The sequence below is a fragment of the Anolis sagrei genome, chromosome 3, assembly GCF_037176765.1.
Source record: "Anolis sagrei isolate rAnoSag1 chromosome 3, rAnoSag1.mat, whole genome shotgun sequence".
Classification (NCBI taxonomy): domain Eukaryota; kingdom Metazoa; phylum Chordata; class Lepidosauria; order Squamata; family Dactyloidae; genus Anolis; species Anolis sagrei.
This window is the reverse complement of record NC_090023.1, coordinates 101540248-101562973: the sequence shown is the minus strand read 5'-3', so window position 1 is coordinate 101562973 and position 22726 is coordinate 101540248. Positions and strand designations below refer to the sequence as shown.

General features: G+C 39.5%; 1 long non-coding RNA gene across 1 annotated transcript; it reads left to right on the top strand.

The window, feature by feature from the left end:
* Positions 1–12219: 12219 nt before the first annotated feature.
* Positions 12220–14013, top strand: LOC132769987 (uncharacterized). Its single transcript, XR_009630963.2, has 3 exons — positions 12220–12280; positions 13399–13587; positions 13759–14013. It is a non-coding gene; the product is annotated as an uncharacterized lncRNA (long non-coding RNA).
* The last annotated feature ends 8713 nt before the right edge of the window (positions 14014–22726 follow it).

Here is a 22726-nt window from a genome sequence, read left to right as displayed (position 1 = left end):
CATACAGAAAGGCAGAATCAAAGTGCTCTCAACCAATGGTCATCCAGAGCAACCTGTGACTTTGATTAATACAGGTCAAGGCTGTGTTAAGCATCTTTGCCACAGGTTAAACCTAAGCAACTCCAAGTATAGTTTAGCCACCATTGAGCTGATCTGGCTGTCACTAGCTCGAAGTGTCCATGTAAATGTGCCCCTAGTTTCTGGAGGAGCAAAAATATGCTGTATCCATCTTCAATATAACATTATATTAATGACTTGCTGTCCCTGCCACATGTTGCTGTGGCCCAGTCTGTGTATATGTGTTGTGTGTGTGTATATATATGTGTGTGTGTTTATTTGTGTATATGTGTGTTTATATATATATGTGTGTGTGTGTGTGTGTGTGTGTGTGCACACGCGCGCGCGTGGTTTTGTGCATGAGCTGTAATGTTTTGGTTTTTTTTTTGCTTTTGAAGTCTAAGGAGATGCTTACATCTTGGGAGGAGAGCAATGTCCAGTCTCAATAAAATAGTGAAGAGTAGAGACATCACACTGGCAATGAAGATCCACATAGTTAAAGCAATGGTATTCCCCCTAGTAATCTACAAATGTGTGAGCTGGACCATAAGGAAGACTGAGAGAAGGAAGATAGATGCTTTTGAACCGTGGTGTTGGAGGAAAATTCTGAGAGTGCCATGGACCGCAAGAAGATCCAACCAGCCCATACTTCAGGAAATAAAGCCCGGCTACTCACTCAAGGGAAGGATACTAGAGGCAAAGATGAAGTACTTTGGCCACATCATGAGAAGACAGGAAAGAGAAGACAATGATGCTGAGGAAAATGGAAGGAAAAAGGAAGAGGGGCCGACCAAGGGCAAGATGGATGGATGGTATCCTTGAAGTGACTGGCTTGATTCTGAAGGAGCTGGGGGTGGTGATGGCTGACAGGGAGCTCTAGCATGGGCTGGTCCATGAGGTTACAAAGAGTCGGAAGCGACTGAATGAATAAACAACAACAACAAACTCCTATCATCTCTACCCAGAATGTCCTCTGGTTAAAGATGATGGGAATTGTAGTCTAAACATCTGGATGACAGTGTCCCCACCCTTTTTCTATAGATGATACCCAGCACATGTACTCGACTGAGCACATTCTCTTTCTACTTCTTTTCTGTTTAAAAGGATATTATCTTGTCAGTTACTCCATTACAGTTGAGCCAAAATTTCTCAAAAGACATTTCTCTCCGTAAATGTCTAACATTTGTCTTTCTCTCCCTAAAGAAAGAGAAGCAAATGTGCAAATATTTTCCACTATGTCTTGGGAGGCATCTCCTCCAACACATAAAATGAACACTGCAGAATGATATTTATGTCCAGAGTATTGTGAGGGAGAACAGAAAGTAGCAAAACAAAGTTGCTGCTGTTGCCACTGACTCCTTAAAAAAAGATGTGAGGGTCATTGGTCATTACTCAAGGCGGACACTTGTGACATTCCCTGGAGAAATTCTGTCGAATGATCACTTCACTTACAAGGAATTTTGAGAAACTGTTTGCACACAGCCCTTGTCTTCATTAATGCGGGGGAAGAGTCTCTTGGTTCAAAAGGTAAGATTCTGTGAAATGAATGTTTAAAGCTTTCTGAAAGAATATTATTCATTTTTTCTCCAAATCTTTCATTCATCTGCTTTCATCATGAGAATAGCACACTGTGTGATTATCCGGCTATGATATGATGGAAGGAGAGAGAAGGCTGAGGAAGGGAGAAAACTAAATTCTGAACACATCATTAAAGGGAATCGTTTTCTCTTTGATCAGCAATCCATGGAAACCTGCTGACTCTTTTTAGGCACTAAAGCTCTTTTAATTAACTTACTTCTAACTGTTCTATTATATAAAATTAAACCTCTAAAAGGTATGTTAAATGGTATCAAGCATCTCACTTCAGCTCACCAAAATCTGAGAAATGATGACTTGTGGCAGGAGCATGCCCGCTACTTAACTAAATTATGCAAGAGCACTGTAGCTTAACCAACTACAATTCCCACAAGTCATTTCTTAAGTGGGAATAGAAAAAAATGCATGACAGCAAGTGAATGCTGCCAGGCCATGATCCAGAGATCTTTCCCATGCTTTAAAGTATATTATTTGAATGAGGGATGAGGTGGGTCCAGTGTGCTAACTCATGAAAGTTGGCTGATGGAGGCAAAGAACAAAATGCCACCTACAGCCCAGCCATCCATTTCAAATGCAGGTACTGAATATTATTTAAACTGTTGCAAAGGAATAAGATTCTCCACCCCACCTGAGAACACAAAAACACAAAGGATTGTGGGAGACAATGCATGAAAAGGCCAGGGAACTCAGGAGATTTGCCACTGTTGCCCTTCACCTAGCATTTGCTGCTTAAGACAGTTGACTCCTTTTGTCTAATGGTAAAAGCTGGTCTTCGTTACAGCAATGGTTCATCAGCTGATCATTTCTAGTCACCTGTTTCTGGTTTTTATTACATTACTACCTTGGGGACCCAGCGTTGCCCGGGTTATTTGAGATAGGCATTGTTTGTGCTCCAGTTTTAGTCTAGATCCAATGTCAGTGTTAGGGATTCCTCAACTTTGGAAGAGGAAGGGGAGCAGGGAAGTGCTCAGGAATTGGAGGCAGAAGAAGAATCAGACAATGTGCTGAAAGTGCCCACATTTCTAGAGAGATGAAAAGAGACATCACAGATGGCGTTCAGCTAGAATAGCTGCTAAAAATGCTGAGCTAATTGGGAGATGCCCTAGCACCTCCTGCATGGGGAATTCAGGGCTATAAATCAGTAGCAGGAGCATTCAGCTTTCACTGGTAACAATGACAGTGATACTGATGTTTCCACTCCAATGGAATCTGCTTTGTGTCTGCTGCTAAAGACTTAGTTCATTGCCCATTGTCTGATGGAAGACTGCAGTTTCTTTTGGGATTTTGTAAGAGACTTTAATTTGTGTCTGGATTAAGACTTCCTTGCTTTCTTTTGCACTTTTCAATTACATTTGCTTATCCTTTGTGTTTGCTGAAGTAAAGCTTTTTTCTTTTACTTTCAACATTGTCTAAAGGCTGTTTTTGAAGGGCAACACAAGACAGTCTGGTGGGTTCAGTGGGTTCATGTGAACTACTACTCCCATATGCAAGTCCCCATTGTCCATGGTCCATCCTCCTCCTAACTGTACCACGATGTAGGGTGGGTCATGGGGGCTTTGTGTTCCAAGTTTGGTCTTAATCAGTCATTGGTGTGATGCGTAGTGGACTTAGGAACTGAGTGAAGGTACTGCAAGTCCCATAATCCATGGCCCAAAGTCTTCCAAACCACACCAGGATGTAGAGTGGGTAATAGGGGCTCTGTGTGCCAAGTTTGGTCTTGATCTGTCATTGGTGAGGATCATAGTAGACTTAGGAAGTGTGTGAAGATACTGCAGGCCCCATAATCCATGGTTTAAAGTCTTCCAAACCACACCAGGATGTAGAGTGGATCTTGGTGGCTCTGTGTGTGATTTTAATTTTTATCAACATATACATTTGAAACTACATAAAACAACACTCAAGGTATACAAAAAGAAAAAAATGTACACATCTAATTAAAAAAATGCACACCTCCTTTCCTACATCTAAACACTACACATCTACAACTAAATTAAACTAAACAAACATGGGTTAACAGCAGCTAGGGTGCTTTACATACAAAATTGAAAAGATTTGGAGATACCAAAATGGATGGCGGAGGTTATGAAAATGCAAGACTTTGCAGAAATTGATAAATTAACAACTGTAGAATATTTTAAAAAAGAATGGAGTTTAGTGATTGATTATTTGAGATTGATATGTGGTGGGTGTGTGTGACAAAAGTTAACTAGGCTTTAAATAAATAGAATAGAATTATAATTATATTTAGAAGTAATACTTGAAGTAGGATTTAACTTTATTATTGATTAGGATTTGTTGGTATACGAAGGAGATAGAGTTAGCTGAATAAATACAATTTGAAATTGGAAAAGTAGAAGTGATCTTTGAGTGTTTTATCCTTCTGGTGTTCTCCTCTTTGGTTTCAATGGGTAGAGAACTGGGAATATTGATGGGACAGTGGAAAAAATAGTGAGGAAACATTGTCATTGGACCTTGTCATATGCGATGTTGGAATCAACTAGTCTCACTGCATCCTGGTGATGCCCATGTAGGGGGTATGAGTACACTGTTGCTGCTTCCCACCTGCCTCATCACTCGGGAGAAGCCTCCTAAATCCAGTTTGACCCATCTTTCCTAATGAAAATATGAGCGCCTCCTGTCATCTGCCAGTGGCTTATTTTCAGCAGCGGTGTTATTAATAACTTTCCCACACTGGAAAAGAATATCCCACTTCTCACATCAATTTGTCATGAATAACTTTTCAATAACTTTAAAGCATAGGTTCTTCTATTGCAATTTCCAGTGTGAGAGGGTACATCAGATTACAGAAAAACATTTAGACTTACAGACATACAGATTCTATGCTACATTGGATTTACAATTACATGGCTAACAAACAAACAAAGGAGAGTTACATTTTCAATCACCATTCACAAACATGTACATGCACTCATCCTCATGCATCCAAATATTACGATATTCTTTTCTCCCTCCTTGGAGAAGCACCTTTTAGACCAGAGCCTGCTTTCCTGCAGCCTGCCAACTCACAGTTCCATAACTTCCATAACACCAAAACTTCAAAACGCTGAAATGCTAAAATTTCTTTCCCTAAGAACAATGCCAGGGACCAGATCTCCGTTTTCCATACAGCAGAAACTGATTCTCTGCACAAAATCCAAGACTCCCTTGAGAAAGAAGCCCCAAAGTGTCAAGAATCATGCTTTCCTATAGCATATCTGACACTCTCTGAATACATCATCTCTGTCCTTCGCATGGAGCAGAGAGGTGGGTGAACCAGACTCCTCAGGTCTGTCACAATTTGAGTATTATTAGACTGAGCCTTTTATAGGAATATTCTGCTGATGTAGTCTCAAAGTTGTAAATGAATGATAGATGTCTTCCATCCTGGCTCCACCTTAGTTTCCTGGCCAGATGTTGACTCTTCTTAATTGGTGTTGACTTGTGTTGACTTCCTTCTTAACATAAGAAATGTTGTAAACATTTATCTTATCATTGTCCAGTTCTTATTACAGTTTACTTTTCAATTCTTATTAGCAACTTTTAATTACAGTCCAGCAAGCAGGTAGTTAGTCATTGCAGGCCTTAATATTTTACTGGTGCTTCCAAAATTATTAACTCCATCCATACATCCTTCCATTTGTACCATATCTCATATTAAATCAATTTTAAGATTTATCAAATCTTCAATTATTTTTTGTGACAGCAGCAGGTTTTTTCCCCCAGTTCAGCCATTGAGCCGCCCTGGAAGTAGTTGTATTGGGTGTGATGGGACTTATAAAAAACCCTGTTGCTGCTGCCAAAATGAAGCCCGTGTAAAGAGGCCCCAAGTCTCATGTTCTAAAGATCGATCCAGCAACTGTAACAGCAAACGCACTCTGACTGTGAAATATTTTGGGCCATGGACCCAAAATATTTTGACTCAGAGAAAGGCTTCCCAATGACACTTCACATTAAATTCTATTTTCAAATTCCTGACACTGAAAATTTACCCAAGAGCTACAAGTAAGATAAATATCCTGGACTTAATCATGGGATCCAATAATGAAGCTTGAAACCAACATGACTTACATTCAAGGAAGAATACTTCTCAATGGCTGTCCCTTGCTATCTAAGGGCCCTTCCAGATAGATCCTATATCCCAGTTCTGTTTATCCTAGATTATCTGGCAGTGCAGGCTCATATAATCCAGTTTAAAGCAGAGAACCTGGAATCAGATCCTGGGATATAGGGCCTGTCTGGCAGGGGCCTTTGTGAAGAGAAGTTGCTGATATTTTCTTTATGGGGGAGGAGGAGGATTTAGCTATTGTTAAGAAGTGATTTACAGCTAGATGCTCCTGAGCTCTGCATCATGTTGTGGCAATGAGGATGTGCGTATCTTGGAAAAGAAAACCAAAGGATTTCATTATATGAGAATGAGCACAAGTAGTTTGGTTAAAGTTTGATCTTTGACATATTTTCTGCAAAATGGGTTGCAAACAGTTTTAAGGGACTTATTTCCACATAGGGTCTAAATCCTTCTGTTGGTTCCAAATTGAATAGAGCCATTAAAGCATTTAGATTTACATCTATATGAATGTACAATTAACGGTTGATTCGATGTGTCTACTCTAATTGGAACTAACCAACAGGTTGCCAGCCAGGATATGCATAGAGTTGTGGCATTCAAAAGAGGAAAGAAAGAAAATCTACCACTATAGTCCTGTTCTCCGATAGACCTATCTAGTTCTCAGTTGGTGATGTTATTTTGGCAAAAGCATTTGTCATTGTTCAGTGCTTTGGGAACTGATGTTCATTTCCAAGTATTTAAAGTGAATGAAATTACAATTTCCCAGAGCATTTGAGCAGAATAACATTTAGACCAGAGGGATTTATATTCACTCTGCATCAGCCCAAACAGAATAATAACATGATGAAACAGTCTTTTTTTATTTAAAAGATCTATATTTATTATTACAGGTTACATTTACATCTTGGCTTTCCTTCAGTACACTCAATGTGGCTTCCCCATCTTATATTTACAACAATCCTTTGGGCTACATCAAGTTGAGGGAGCGAGTCACCCAGTGAGTTTCATGACCGAGTAGGGAATCGAACCTCATCTCCAGTCCACAACAATCCCACAATGGAGTCATTGGCTATTTATCACAATATTGCAATGCAATAATAGTATCATTAATGATAGCATGCTCGGTGAATAAAATATTCAAGGAATCACTGTATTACGCACTTGAAGTCACTGACCTCTTTAAATGTCCCATGACATTTTGCTTAGATACCATATATTCTGTGGGTTAACTCATTGCATATGTATATATGTAGGCTGTTAACCTGGGGGCACTCTCAGACATCTAAAATGCTCCCTTGTTTAAATTCATTTGAAATCAGGGATAATAAATCAGAAGATAATTTGACTAAGACAGGTCAATAGGGATGCTTAGGTGTTTTATATCTTGCTTGTCTATTTAAATCAAAATGTTGTTGTTTCAGAATTTTATTCTATTTAACTAGTAGCTGTACTTATTATGAGCTGACTGAGTGCCATGATATACGTTTTTGGCAAGATATAAATTTTTGGATAAATGAATGAAAATATGAGGAAAATGAACAATTCAGATATATGTTTACCTAATTTGAAAACCAGAATGGAAAGAATATTCTTTTTAGGAAATCTGCCTTTTATCATTCCAATCCATTTAAAATAAAGTTGCCATGTGTTGCTGTCAGGTGACAACTGAGCAGCTCTCATATCCAAAGTCAGCTGGAACCTGGACTTTTTGGCCCTTCAGTAAAGATAGGGAGAATGAATGAGGGCACAATTATTATTGGCAATCCTTGATCAATCACAGTTTGGTGAAAAGTAGAATTTGGAAATAAAGCTTGAAAAATGATGTGTTTAAATCCTAAGGAACTGAGCTGATATCTGAACCTGGTGTACATGCCTCAGCATGTACACCAAATTTATATTTCAGAGTTTGAGGTATCAAGCTAGACATGAAATTATCATGTTACACACAAATATACAAATGGAATTTCCATCATCAAGGTAAAACTAAAGCCTTTTTTGCTTAGTAAAAATGCTTTGCACTCAGAAAATATTAAGAAAATCAACTTTATTCTTGATATAGAGGTGAGGAACTGACATTGAGAGCCAGTCATTGACCCAAACTGTTTACATGTATGCAGGTCTGGTAGGAGTACTGTCGATTGCAGTTAGGACCCTTCCACACAGCCATATAACCCAGAATATCAAAGCAGGAAATCCCACAATATCTGCTTTGAACTGAGTCCACATTGCTATATATTCCAGTTCAAAGTAGATATTGTGGGATTTCCTGTCTTGATCTTCTGAGTTATATGGCTGCGTGGAGGGGCCCCAGTGTGAGTGTATATGAATGTGCAGAAAAACATTAGCATGTCATTGTCTCTGCTTCTGGCATTGCCTTAATAACAGCAGTCTACTTGTTTAAGAAAAATTTAGGACAATTATTTTGTTGGGCTTTCAAACATAAATAAACATAAATAAAAATATATGTAAAAATGGATAAACAGTTTCTGGTATACATTAGATTGTGTTAGGAGCAAGTCAATGCAGAGTCTGGACAAATTTAAATGGAATTAAAATAGGCTTTTACTTCCTTCCTGTCCAAAAGGCAAGGCTGCAAGACAACTCATTGCCTATTTCCCCCATAATTTATAATCCAGAGTATAGAACAACATAAAAAAGAGAGACCAAAATCTTGTAAATGGTTGCTCCTACCATTTAAGTAGAGTTGAACATCTAACTGAGAACAGCAAAAAGTTGATCATTTAATGTTGTTGTATTTTTATTGTCAGGGAAAATGACCATCACCACCATCCCATCCTGCACAGAAAACAAGGTCCAAAGTGTGTCCAGCAGCATGGGTAGGGCAAGACACCACTTGGGAAAGAGCCATGGTTGTCATGAAGACCATGAAGTCCTGAGTAGCTGCTGACGGGGCAGTCTCAGCATGGATGTTGAAGTCTCCCAGTACTATTAGCTGCTGAGATTCCAACACCAACCCCGAGACCACCCCAGTTAGCTCAGGAAGGGAGACTGTTAAGTTATGGGGTGGGTGGTACACCAACAGAATCCCTATTCTGTCTCGGTTGCCCACCTTTAGGAAAATACACGCAAACACTGTTAACCTTGGGGTGGGTCCTCTATGGCGGAGCCCCCCACAGATGTGGTCCTTTTATGCCCCGGTCTCTGGAGGCAAGCTGGGCCTTGCTTCGCAGAGTCACCGAGTCAGGTCCTCAGTTCTGCAAGGAGTGAATTCCAGGAGCCGAGCCAGAGGCAGCAAAGAAAACAAAGGCTGCTTCTTTTCTCAAAGCCACTGGTGATGGTATCTTCACTCCCTTGATGGTCCTCTATTGGCTTCATCTGCACCTTATGGATAAAAGTGGAAGTAATGACAATCATTTAGATATTGCATTTTCTTAAATATTGTGATGCAGTTTTCAGTAAGGGTTTTGCATGTGCCAGTTCAATTAAAATTCATTTAGAAAATGAATCCATTTAGATTTGAGATATTTAGAAATACATATTTTTAATTAATGCACTGCTTCTCTCATCCTCATGTATAATCTTTTAAATAAAAAGTTCACAGAAATGGGAGAAAATAGATATATGAATTAACTCATGCGGAATTGGCATGAGCTGGGAAGGGATTTATCTGTCTACACATAATTTGTAACAGCTGGGGATTGAAACTGGGACCTTCTGAATATATCTGGCATTGAGGTCCTGACCTTGGTGATAAACATGAAATACTGCTTACACTGATCCATTGCCAGTTGCATGATAACTCATTCTCACATAATGCTGGGATAAAATCTGGGAGAGAGAGAGACACACATAAAGTTTTCAGGTAAACAACAGAGCAGCAGGGTGTTGTAGTGCAGAAAGGATTAATTTTGCTGGAATTCATATGTCTGGCTACGCCATTCTTTTGCTTTCAATTCATCCCCAAGAGCAGAATGTGGTTGGGAAGAGAGGCTCTGTCACCAACTTGTTCTAGCACTGCTGCTTCCACTCCTCCTGCTTTGTCAGTGCAACAGATATGGGGTACCAGTCACATCCTTATCTTCTAAATTCCCTACCCAGTCCCCTCAGCACCCCATGGGAAAGCTGCTGTTGCCTCAGTATCAAAATCATCTCCTGGGGCTTGACAGCTGCTATGTAGTGGGAGGACACAGAACTGCACAAATGCAGCATTATGCTCCAGCTGCCTGATTTAAACACTTCGCCAGTGTGGATTTGCCAAAAAGATATCATTTGCCATTTTCATCTAAGAACTCAATGGCATATTCAATAAATAAAATGACCCTCAGCAGAGTCTGGAAAAGTTACCTTTTAAGTCTATAGTTCCCAGAAAGCTCAAGCTAGCTAACAAGGGGAAGTGAAGTTCTGTGAGTTCTAGGACCTCATCTCATCTACCTCCCTGTCTGTTTCTACATGATGGTAATCTGTTTCAAGGACTAAGTGGCACGGATCCCATATGATGGTTGTGTACTTCCAGTAATCATCTGTCACGGTTCATCCCATAAACATGTCAGAAGGGTGTTGAAAGGAAGGAGTTCAGGACATGGGGAGAAATTGTGTGTTCTGAGCTCCTGGCATGGGCTGGAACTGTCAAAGCTGGAGGAAAACATGTGGGATGAGAAATATAAAATTTCCAGTTCAGTTTCATTAAAGTGTTGTATATGGCCAATCATGTATGTTGCTGTTCTTGTCAGTTGTAAACTATTATAATTTTTTTTTAAAAAAAATATGAAAGATAATGTGCAGTTTAGAGATAGCATTACTTTTATAGCTTATTGTTCTCTCTCTGCTGTATATTTATATTTAGAAATCGCAAAAAAATAATATTATGAAAATTGGAAAATGTAGAATACATGTGTGTATTCTCTACTTTATATAGTGATTGAAAACAATAAGAGTTTTCTTTTTTTGGAAAAAAAAAAAGCTATTTTTGATGCATGCCGGTCTGTGTGCCGGGTTGCGTCCAGCTCCATTGCTGGTTGACTTCACAGTGGAACTTGAATTGAACTACAATTTCCAAATTCCTGGATATGCCCCCCCCCCGACACAAAAAAACCAACCACCCTTATTAAAAGTTACTCTGGTTGGGTCAGTGTGCCAAATGTGGTCCAGGTCCTTGTTGCTGTGGTTCACAGTGGTCCTTGATTGTGGGTGAACTACAATTCTCAAATTCCTGGATTTATTTCCCTCCAAACCCTACCCATATTACAAGTTGCTCTGGTTGAGTCTGAGTGCCAAATGTGGTCCAGATCCTCATCACTGTGGTTCACAGTGGTCTTTGATTGCAGGCGGATTAGTTTCCAAATCCCTGGGTCTGTTTACCCCAAACCACAAACATTTTAAATGCTGGTCATATTGGGTCTGTATGCCAAGTGTGGTTCAGATCTTTATCATTTGGATACTCATTGCTCTCTGGAAGTAGGGGAGCTACGACTTTCAACATTCAAGTTCAGGATTACCAAAATGTCACCCTTATTAAATGTTGGTCAGGTGGGGTCAGTGTGCAGTGCTTGGTCAAAATCAATTGCAGGTTGGGTTCATGGTATTCTCTTTGAGACTCTTTAATAGTACTATAAATGTCCCCCCTATCTTTAAGAATATGTAATAATTTATATAGATTTAATACTATTCTGCATTTATCGAATAATACTTTGGAAATGACTAGCAAACAAGAGCAGTTTCATCAAGAATATTTTATTTTCAGACAATAAAGATCTAAATGTGGTGGACAAAACATGAATTACATATGTGTATAGTTATATACATTAGAAGAAACATTCATTTTTACAAAAAAAAGGTAAGAATAATTTTCTCTACAGTATTGTGCAGGTATATGTGCAGCAGACACAATGCAGTAATAAGTGCTCTTAACTGCTCCTTTGTAAGTGCTTTTAAAAAGTGATTTCATAACATAAAAATCCAGCTTATTCAAAGTGACATAAGCTGTGCTACTGCAACACCATCTTCCCAATAAATAATAACTTTCCTAACAGCAGGGTCATTTAAAAAAAACGTACATAGGATTACTTCTCCTGATAGAGAAATGACATTTTTATAAAACAAATGATTGTAAATGCACATGTCTGTAGTTAAAATGATATAAAAGTGCTAGGTTGCTGTATGTGCGCTCAACCCATGCCAGAAAAACAACACAAAATCTGTGCTCTGTAATTTTATAACACCAAATAAAACTGACTGCTTCCTTTGCAGCAGATTATTTATCAAGAAATCATAAATAGCATAAATAAAAAAATCCATTCTGTTGTCCTCACAGAAAAAATAAATTACATAAAATAAAAGGAGAATTTATGTCATTTATCTTGCTTCCTCTAATTGAGAAAACCTTTCCTCCATATACATAAATTGTGCTTCTGTGTCCTCAATCTTGACTGTCACTGTTGAAAAAAAGGAACATTATAATCCATATACTCCTTCATTTATGTTAATTCTATGATTATGGATTTACTTACATCTGTCTTCCATTGCTTTGGTCTGTTCCATCTGTCTCCTGATTGATGGTTGAACTTCCTTCACTGCCCCCTGTGAACACAAGGACAACACAAGGTAAGTCTCCACCATCCTTCCTTTTTTGACATATTCCTATCTTTTCCTATTGGTAGTAGTAACTTAAAAATAGTTACTTTGATGGTGTGAAGTTTACAGTAGTAGGTCATGTGTGTTTTGTGGTGACACACACACAGAGAAATGGAAAACGCACAATATTGATTTTTTAAAAATCCAGTAATTTGCAGGAGATGCTAAACACACATGGTATCCAATATTAATTATGAATAACTTTAAAATATTAATGTTTTAGCTTTTCTATTATGGCCATCTGAGGGGATCTCACATGAAAAGGTATAGTAATTAATGAAAGTTACTTGTGGTTTTGAGGCATATGAACAGAAATAAGTCTGTAAGGGCACTACGAAGATATATTATGTACTTAATTATTTTGAGCATTTTTTATTCTCCAGGAAGGGTACCCTGCCTGCTCCCACAGTCTCTCCATCCCAAGATAAAAGGAAGGAATGACCAAATAGTGAAATGACATGCCCGCCTCAAAAAAAAAAAAAAAAAAAAAGCACATGAGCTTCCATTTACTCGTCAATTGAGCAGGGGTAGCCCTTTCTTCTTAGGGCCCTTCCACACAGCCCTATATCCTAGAATATCAAGGCAGGGATTTTCTGACTTGATGTTCTGGGATGTAGGACTGTGTGGAAGGGCCCACAGTTTGTGTGCAAGCCTCCTATAGAGTTTCCCGTTGCTTGCCTGGAACAGTTGTGTTAAATGACTGCTGGCACCTGCAAGCTGTAACAGGCCATCAACCTCAGCAGTGTTCCACAACTGGCATTTTTGGGCCATGACTGAGGATTCCTCCACAAAAAATAGTAGCCCCAGCAAAAACCTTGGTCTGGTAACCAGAAGGCCTACAACAGAACACAGGAATGGAGGAATAGCACTACTGTATAGTTCACTATTGTGTTTAGGTACACAGTAAATGTACCTTTCATTGATGTTGGGAACAGAGAATTAAATTAGTAATACCATATCATCTTGTTCCTATTCCCTATAGGTGAAGACATACCTGAGGAGGAGTCAATTATTTTTACAGTTCTCTCTGTGAGACAGAAAGGAACAAAATAAGATTAAACAAACTTTTAAAAGATCTTTCCCTACAGAGGCTGTAGCAGAAGAAGAATTTGACACTACACAAGTGCTAATCCCACCATCGCGAATGCAATCTCCATCTTCCACTCCTGTAAGAGGTTGTACTCAAGGGCCAAATGTTGCAATGCCTCAATATTCATGTATTGCAGATCACAATGCAGCAACAGGGCAAAGAGGAGATGAGAGAGATATGACTTAAGGTAAGAACCTAGGTCATCTGTAACACTGTCAGAGTAATGCAATGATAATGATGTAATGAGAAATATTATGATCCTTTATGGTAGAGTATAGGTGAACATAGCATTCTTGAAATAAATTTCCTATAACATTATCTCAAAATATTATTATTCATTTATTTTATCTTTTTTTAGAAGAAGGTGCTTCTCCAAATGTGGCAGCTTTATCACCTGGAACAAGGTTAAAAGATTTAAGGAGAAAGACCCAAGGTGGAAAGCGTGGAGAAGCAATAGTGAAGTGCATAGAATCAACAGAGAAGCCTATTGTCAGAATATGGCAAAATACCATGCTATCATGCTATCATGCAAGGTCTTGCAGGGTCACTTTAGGAAGACGAAGAAGAGAGTAGGGAAAGGTTCACGGAAATAAACTCACAAATGAACTGTCTACTAGGGATGTGCGATGTCTAAGGATCCTATTTCTCCTCTTCAGTCTTTCTATCTCCACTCTGAAAAGGAGGCACACAATCTCTGTGGCCATTACAGCTAAAATGAAGTTTCTCATTGCTAATGCTAATTAAAATATAATTTTTAGAGAAAGAAATAACTTGCAGACTTGCACAATCACGATGTCTATGGAGATGGAATTTTCCTCTACTAAAGTAGTGTGAGTTTTGGGACATCTGGGATTTCAAAGATTTTCCCCTAACAGAAACACAGAGAGGGCGGGGACATGTTTGGTCCATGTGATGGTTCAAATGCGGGCAACAATGGGGAAAGACTGATGAACAAAACATGTGTGATGGGAAGACATTACATAAAACCAGACTATTGGGGATCAAATGCTATGGTTTCAATTGCTAAATAGACAATCCTCAACGCTTCAAACGGCACACATGATGTTGCCTTTGAGCCCTGATGCTTTGTGCTTGGCAAATATATTTTCCTTGCAAGGATATCTTGGGATGCTAATAGGCAGTCTCCTCTGACCTCACCAACTCCCAGATGTGGTCCTAGGTAATTTTCAACGGTAAGCAAACAGTATTTTGCCTCCCCCCCTCCAACCAATCACTGATATATATTTTCTGTTCATTATGGGAGTTCTGTGTGCCATATTTGGTTCAATTCCATCATTAGTGGAGTTCAGAATGCTCTTTGATTGTAGGTGAACTATACATCCCAGTAACTACAACTCGCATATGTCAAGGTCTATTTTTCCCCAAGAGCGCCCCTGGGCAAAATCAACTATACTGCAAATGCTTACTTTGCGTAATGCGTTGAGCCACCCCTGCCAACTCCCAAGCAATTTTACTTTGGTTATGATGACTGCCCCCACCCTTCAAAAGCTAAGAAACATGCAACACCATTTTACCTATTTTAACATCTCTGACAGTTCCTGAAACAGTTTTCTTGGGGTATGTTTGCAATGAATGACTATCCATTCTCTTTTGTGCATTTTATTGGGGGGGGGGGGGTGACTGAGGTAAAGTGGGGGAGGTAGGGGAAGGAGTGAAGAGAAGCTCTGCCTGATGATATGGCAATAACAAAAAAAATGGGGGGGGGGGGTTAAAGGAAGAGAAAGATGGCACTCCTTTGTACACCTTGTTATTTTAAGCTCCCTGCCCATGAGCTTTTGAGTGACTACTAGGTACATAACAAAATTAATAACAGCTCATTGCCACCAGCTGCTCACAAGGAAGAAATGTGACTGTGGAGCTCTTTAATCAGCCATTCACTTTGTCCAGATTTCCTTCAGCCAGAAGAAAATCTGCCAGGAAAAAATGCAGTAAGTGAATACTGTTTCAAATGAAGACAGAATGCTAAGATTACAGCTTTTCCCTTTGAATAAGTCCTGTTAAAATGCTGTGGGTTGAATCCAAACTCTCAGACTAGGCCTGTGAAAAGTCTAACTAATCTACGGCATATTCATTCAATGGGTCTGCTATTTCAATAGCTAAGAATATAATCTTTCCAACTGGCCAATATTATTAAAGAAATGATGGCAAAACTCATCAAGCCTGCTGACCATTAAACCTCCCTTTTGCTCCATGGTCAACAAACAGCACTGCAAGACATAGACTTCAGGATATCAAAAGGGGTAATGAAGCAAATGACATATATGTTGACATATGTTGTTAACTCAAGGTCATGAGCCAAGAAGGGAGAGAAGAATAGTAAAGGAGAACAACTGTTATCATGGTACTTGAACCATGGGTTGTAGTTTCATGCCATTGGGCTTCTGGCAAGTAATGGGTTGCACATCTCAGCAAATGGACGAATTTTTTTTGCTAAGACTTTCACAAACCTGATAAGGATGGCATTAAACTGAGTTGTATGGTGGAAGGAGACAATATTATTGAGGGCAGGAGTTAATCAAGTGTTGGGGATAATACTCTGACTGATATATAGAGAAGTGGTAAATAGTTCAGGAACCCAACAGTGGAAATAAAAAGCTTATGGTCAGGAATAAGCAGCTAGAAGAAATGACCCATGGCCTTAGATAGCTCTGCACTAATGCACAGACCATCGGAAATGAACAAGATGAATTCTAACAGAACAAAGCAACAATAATATAATAGGCATCATTAAAACCAGGTGAGATGAATCTCATGATTGCAATATAGTAATAGAGAAATGTAACCCAACGTAATTTCAAATTCAAAGAGGAATGAATGGAAGGCAAAAGGGAAAAAAACATGTCAAGAGGAAGACACATCAAGCCATCCCTGACAGGGACCTCTTTCCACCTGGAAATCAGGAAAATCTCATTCAAAGCACCCCTGATGGATGGCCAACTGTCAGGGGTGCTTTGAATGCAATTTTCCTGCTTCTCATGGATGGCCCACAAGGTCTCTTCCAACTCAATGATTCTGTGATTCTATGGAAACCGATGTCCTCACTGTGGAAGGACATGCAAGTCAAGAATCTCCGATCCCAACAGACCCACCCCCAAGACCCTATATTTGGAAGGCAATCATACTGATGATGGTCAGTTCTGGGATACCACAATCCAAGAAGGATATGGGCAAGCTGGAATGTGTCCAGAGGAGGATGACCGACATGGCAAAAGATTTGGAAATCATACACTGTGGAGAGTGGCTTATGAAGCTGCATATTTAGTCCAAAGAAGACAAGGTTAAGAGGTGACATCATAGCCGTGTTTAAATAATTAAAGAATATATATATATTGAAAATGGAACCAGCTTCTTTTCTGCTGCTTCAGTGTTTAGAACATGGAATGATGGATGGAAGTTACGGGGAAAGAGATTCCACACAACTTTGAAAATAATTTCATTCTAGCATGAAATTCTCTAGTCAGTGGAATATGCTGCCTCATGATGTGGTAGAGTCTTCTTCTCTAGACATTTTAAAATAGAGAGTGGATGACCATCAATTAGGAGTACTTTGATTGTATATTTCTGTGTGGGAGGGGTTTGGATTGAAAGGCCCTTATGGTCTCTTTTGAATCTATGATTCTATGAGTTAAGTTGACACTAAGCCAGTTGAAACTACCGAATCTGAAACTCAGCCAGTTTAGGGATGTTGGAAATCAGTGAGGAGTGCATTCAACCTGTGAATTAACTTTGTGTCAGCAATTTGCCTGGGTGGGTCTATATACTACAGAAGACTGGGATCTGGTGCAGTTCAGCTGCTCCCCTAACCCTCCTCCTTCTGTATCCCAGCTTGGACTCTTCCGCTGGCATATTGTAAACAGCATAGAAGTTCTGTCAGCAAACTGCCAGCTGACAGGAGGCATTTCTGTTGGCAGGAAAGGCTTGAAATGTGGGCCTAATCCTAACTCCCCTGCAGCTGGCATTTATTTGAGTTAGGCTCACACTGCCGGTTTGAATCCAACCCAAGTTGATTAATTCACTCATATGCTAGCTTATTCAATTACAACAGTAAGCACTATATGACACAACAAAACCTCTGGAAATTTTTGAGTCTTTCATGGGAGTCCTAAAACATGCAATTCTGTCTAAGAATCATCTCACATTGAAAGATTATCACTTAACAAATGCAACATCAATTGACACTTTCGAGGTTTGAAATAGCTACCAACATACTGAGGAGTCAGGCTTAAGCCCCTGCTGTTGCCAGACATAATCCTTTCATACATAATACCTCTGAAAACTGGAAGCAACTAGTGACAACTAGCCACTGAGTGATATTTAATGTTTATACATTCCCAAACATTACAAGTCACCTCAAACACATCCAACCTGCTCAGTTCTTAAGTAGAGTTCATGACTTAGAATGTATTTACACTGCAGAATTAATAATGTTTGACACTATTTTAAATGCTATGGCTCAATGCTATGGAATCCCAAGAGCTATAATTTGCAGTAATCTTTGCACCTAGAAATACAAAGTCTGACACTGCCTCCATGATTTCTCCCTCTATTTGCCAGTTATCAACCAGTCTGGTTGCCATAATTTTGGTTTTTTTTATGTTTAACTGCAACCCATCTTTTGCACTTTTTTTCTTTCACCTTGGTTAGAAGGCTCCTCAGCTCCTCCTTGTTTTCAGCCATCAAAGTGGTATCATCTGCATATCTAAGGTTGTTGATGTTTCTTCCAGCAATTTTAACTCCAACTACTATTCGTCAAGTCCCGCAAATCGCATGTTGTATTCTGCATACAAGTTGAATAGGTTGGGTGAAAGTATACAACCCTGTTGTATGCCTTTCCCAGTCTTGAACTAGTCTGTTGTTCCATGGTCTGTTCTTACTGTTGCTACTTGGTCCTTATATAGATTCCTCGGAAGACAGACAAGGTGACTTGGTATCCTCATGCCACCAAGAACTTGCTACAATTTATTATGATCCACATAGTCAAAGACTTTAGAATAGTCAATAAAACAGAGATAGATGTTTTTCTAAAACTCCCCGCCTTTCTCCATTATCCAGAGGATATTGGTCTCTTGTTTCCCTGCCTTTTCTAAACCCATCTTGAACATCATGGCAGGGATGAAATAAATCAATCTTCTTCTGGTGGTGCCTGTGCTTGTGTTCCACTTCCACTCCTTTCTCCTTTTGAGTTGTTTTTATTAGTTTATGAATTAATAAATAGGGGTGGCTCCATGCAGTTGGAGCATCCCTTAGCTGAGACCCTTTCTACATGGCCATATAAAATCCAGATGATCTGACTTGACTTGGATTATATGGCCGTGTAGACTCATGTAAACCAATTCAAAGATGAGAATGTGGATCATCTACTTTGATAAACTGGATTATATGGCAGTGTAGAAGGGACCTAAGATAGTGATACCTTTGCTTTTTGATGGTTCAATGTACACAAAACTATTTAAAAATACCAGGCCGTGTGCATATGAAACATAAACGAATCTCATGTTTAGACATACATGCAAATACAGGTACCTGTATTTCAAAATCTGAAATCTGAAACACTTCTGGTTCCAAGCATTTCAGACAAAGGATACTCTATCTGTATTTTAGTATCTATGAAATGCCTGAAAATGTTAGGCAGCTCATAAGTGTAATGGCCAGCACCAGTTCCATTGTTTTTCTGATTTATTTCTCTCTCTCTTGTCTCCCATATTTGTGATTCCTGTTCTGCTGATCCCTTTCAAGAAAGATTCTCCCGACAATTCTCTCTAACAATTTTCCTAACAAATCCATTACGGCCACATTTTTTGTCTGAGTTTTGACCTGGCAGCAGCCTAGAGCTGTTCTTATGTCATGCTCAATAGTTTTTATGAAGCCCTGCCCTCTTCCTTCACCTTTGGAATGTACATTCCAATTGAAACTGTAAGTCATGGAGACTGCTGTAGTGTTATGTTCAGCATTTAAATGCTATCTGAAACGAGAGTTTGAGTGGGAGAATCAACCAGGAGTTGGAAAGCTAATGTAGTACAGGGGTTTAAAGTAAAAGACACGCACTGAAGACTGGAGGGACATTTAAAAAACCTCTCTGCCCTCATTGGATCATCTTGGAGAGGCTGGTGGTGCCCAGAAGGAACACTTTGAGCAAGCTGAAGTCACCTTTGGTTAGGTTTTATAAGCATGGTTTTGTTTCAGAATGGGACCCAGATTTAATTTGTAAGTAAACCTAACTGCTGATTCTACTTTGAGCTGGAAAAAGTTCATTTGGGGCAGGGGGTCTTAAAGAAAAAGGACCACATCAGAGTTCCAAGCCTTCATGTGGACCATGGTGCTCATGAGGTGACCTCTGGGATGAAGTGTTGGACTCAGGGATTCAGGGGATCCATACCCACCTGTGAAATTCAGTCTCTCTTTCTCTTTCTGCCTAACCTGCCTTGCAATGTTGCCATAAGGATAGAAAATGAAGATAATTATATATACTATTGCTTAGCCAGTCTGCTAAAGCAACCATTCTCCTTTTTACCGAACACATCATGATCACTATTGCAAAGATGTAATGTATTTTTAAAACAGGGAATGTATTTACGAGTAACTGCTAGTTACATCGTGGCAACAAGGGCATACTGGAGTGACATTTCAAAAGTAACATGCTGACTAAGAGAGAAGTTACTGTTGTGGTGCATCATCTAACTTTTTCTCTTTCACTCAGTTCTTGTGGGTTTTTTCGGACTTTATGGCCATGCTCTAGAGCAGGGGTCAGGAACCTTCGGTCCTCCAGGTGTGGTGGACTTCAACTCCCACAATTCCTTGAGGCTCGGCCTTCGCCCCAAAGGCTTACCTTGGCCTCAAGGAATTGTGGGAGTTGAAGTCCACCACACCTGGAGGGCCGAAGGTTCCCCATGCCTGCTCTAGAGGCATTTCTCCTGACGTTTTGCCTGCATCTATGGCAAGCATCCTCAGAGGTGACCTCACCTCTGAGGATGCTTGCCATAGATGCAGGTGAAACGTCAGGAGAAATGCCTCTAGAACATGGCCATATAGCCCGAAAAAACCCACAAGAACTGAGTGATTCCAGCCATGAAAGCCTTCGACAATACATTTTTTCTCTTTCACTTTGAAAATAATTTTGAAACACACTTTTGGCAGGAATCTTCCAAGATTTTAAGTTATATGTTTACCAACTCTAATACTTTTCCCCTAAAAAAAGTCCTAGAAAGTACAGTGAGTTAAGAGACATTGCTTGATCTGGGTTTTGCTTTGATGTACGACTAGCATTTTGAGTTAAGTGCTAGTGCGAGAGAGTGCTAGCAAGAGAAGGAGTACTAGTGTGAGAGTACAGGGCTTTAGGGATTCAAGGAAATCATGTGTTTTTCGCTAGTGCAGGGATCAGAGGTGGCCCTAGGTAATTTTCAACAGTAAGCAAACAGTATTTTGCCCCCCCCCCCCCAACCAATCACTGATATATATTTTTTGTTCATCATGGAAGTTCTGTGTGCCATATTTGGTTCAATTCCATCATTGGTGGAGTTCAGAATGCTCTTTGATTGTAGGTGAACTATACATCCCAGTAACTACAACTCGCATATGTCAAAGTCTATTTTCCCACAAGAGCGCCTCAAGAGCGCCCCTGGGCAAAATCAACTATACTGCAAATGCTTACTTTGCGTAATGGGTTGAGCTGCCCCTGGCAGGGATATACAGTGATGTGAATATGTGCATTTTCTGGCCAGGAATCCAGATAAAAAGGGACTTTTTACCCCATGTTTTTGTCTGTTGCAGCAAATTAGTGCAGATTTACCACTAGCATCATGTAGCTACCATCTCCCTTTTAACTAGGGCAAATCCCATGTTTTACATGCTGTGTAGAAGTTTACTCAATGGATTACTTTATAAACACTGTAATGAGTAATAGATTTAATTTTTGTAGAGGAAATTTCCAAATACTGGATAACTGCAATGTGCTCTATATGTGGATAGCCCTGAAGAGTGCTGCATGTGGCAATTAGACTCCTAAATACCTTTGTGCTCCTAATGCCTCCATAATGAAAAACCAGCACCAGTTGCCATTTGAGTTGTTATCTGTAGTCAGTGCAAGATGTTGGTTTCAATTTTTAGAGCTTCAAATGGCCCAGGTCCTGACTGTATGATGGACTACCTGTCTTGGTATGAACGTGTTTTGGTATTAAGATCAGCATGGGTGACATTTTAAAGGACTGTCCAGTAGCAATGGTTTGCTTATTTGGCTTGCAAGAAAGGTCCTTTTACTGCATTACTGTGAAAAATCTGTAATGCAGTCCCTTTGATGGTGTTAATCATCCTCTCTCTTTATTCAGGAAGGGTGACATGTGCCTTTTTAAACCTGCCTTTTCAAACTCTGATTTTTTAATATTTATATGGAATTATTGTCTCTTTTCTTTTAAAATTATGCTGCTAGGAAGAGTATCTGAAATGTAATGCAGAAAAATCACAACAAATTTTAAAAAAATACCAAATAACTTTTAAATTGATCTGAGTTACTCCTACTAGATGATACAATGTTTTTTGTAGCTCAGATAAACCAAGTATTATTCATCCAAACCTTATTCTCTAGACTCCCAATAGCTTTAAAAGGAAAATTAAGGGCACTAAACTCCTGATGAAGGGCCCTTCCACACAGCCCTATATCCCAGAATATCAAGGCAAAAAATCCCACATTATCTGAGTGTGGACTCAGATAACCCACTTCAAAGCAGATATTGTGAGATTTTCTGCCTTGATATTCTGGCATATAGGGCTGTGTGGACCCCTAGATGACTAAGCAGGTGCAAACCTGGTTAGTACTTGGATGGGAGGCTGCCAATGAATACCAGGTATTGTAGGCTATATTTCAGAGAAAGGATCAACATTTGAGGAATCCATGCCTAAGAAAAACCCAATGAAATTCAAGGGGTCACTGTTACTCAATAGGCAATTTGAAGCCACCTAAACAAACTCATGGGTAGATGGTGCATCAATGCCTCTTCATTTGCCTCTGCTGCCTCTGCAGGAAGAGAGGAGCATTGCCAATGAAGGGAAAGAGCATGGCTCTGCTGGAAAACTATTGTTAGTGGAGTACCTCAAAAATGGGGGCATTCCATAGATGGAGAAGGATGGAGAGATTCCATCAATAGCTTAAAGATCCTGGGTCTATGGGGATGTGCCAAAGCTTTACTTGGCTCTTGAAGCACAAGAACAAGTGAGAAATTGTGGAAGCCTGCCTTTAGGTTTCCACAATTTCTTCAGAAAGTTGTAATTCTTCAGAGATGAAAATTTTCCTACCAGTTTACATGTTTTTAAGA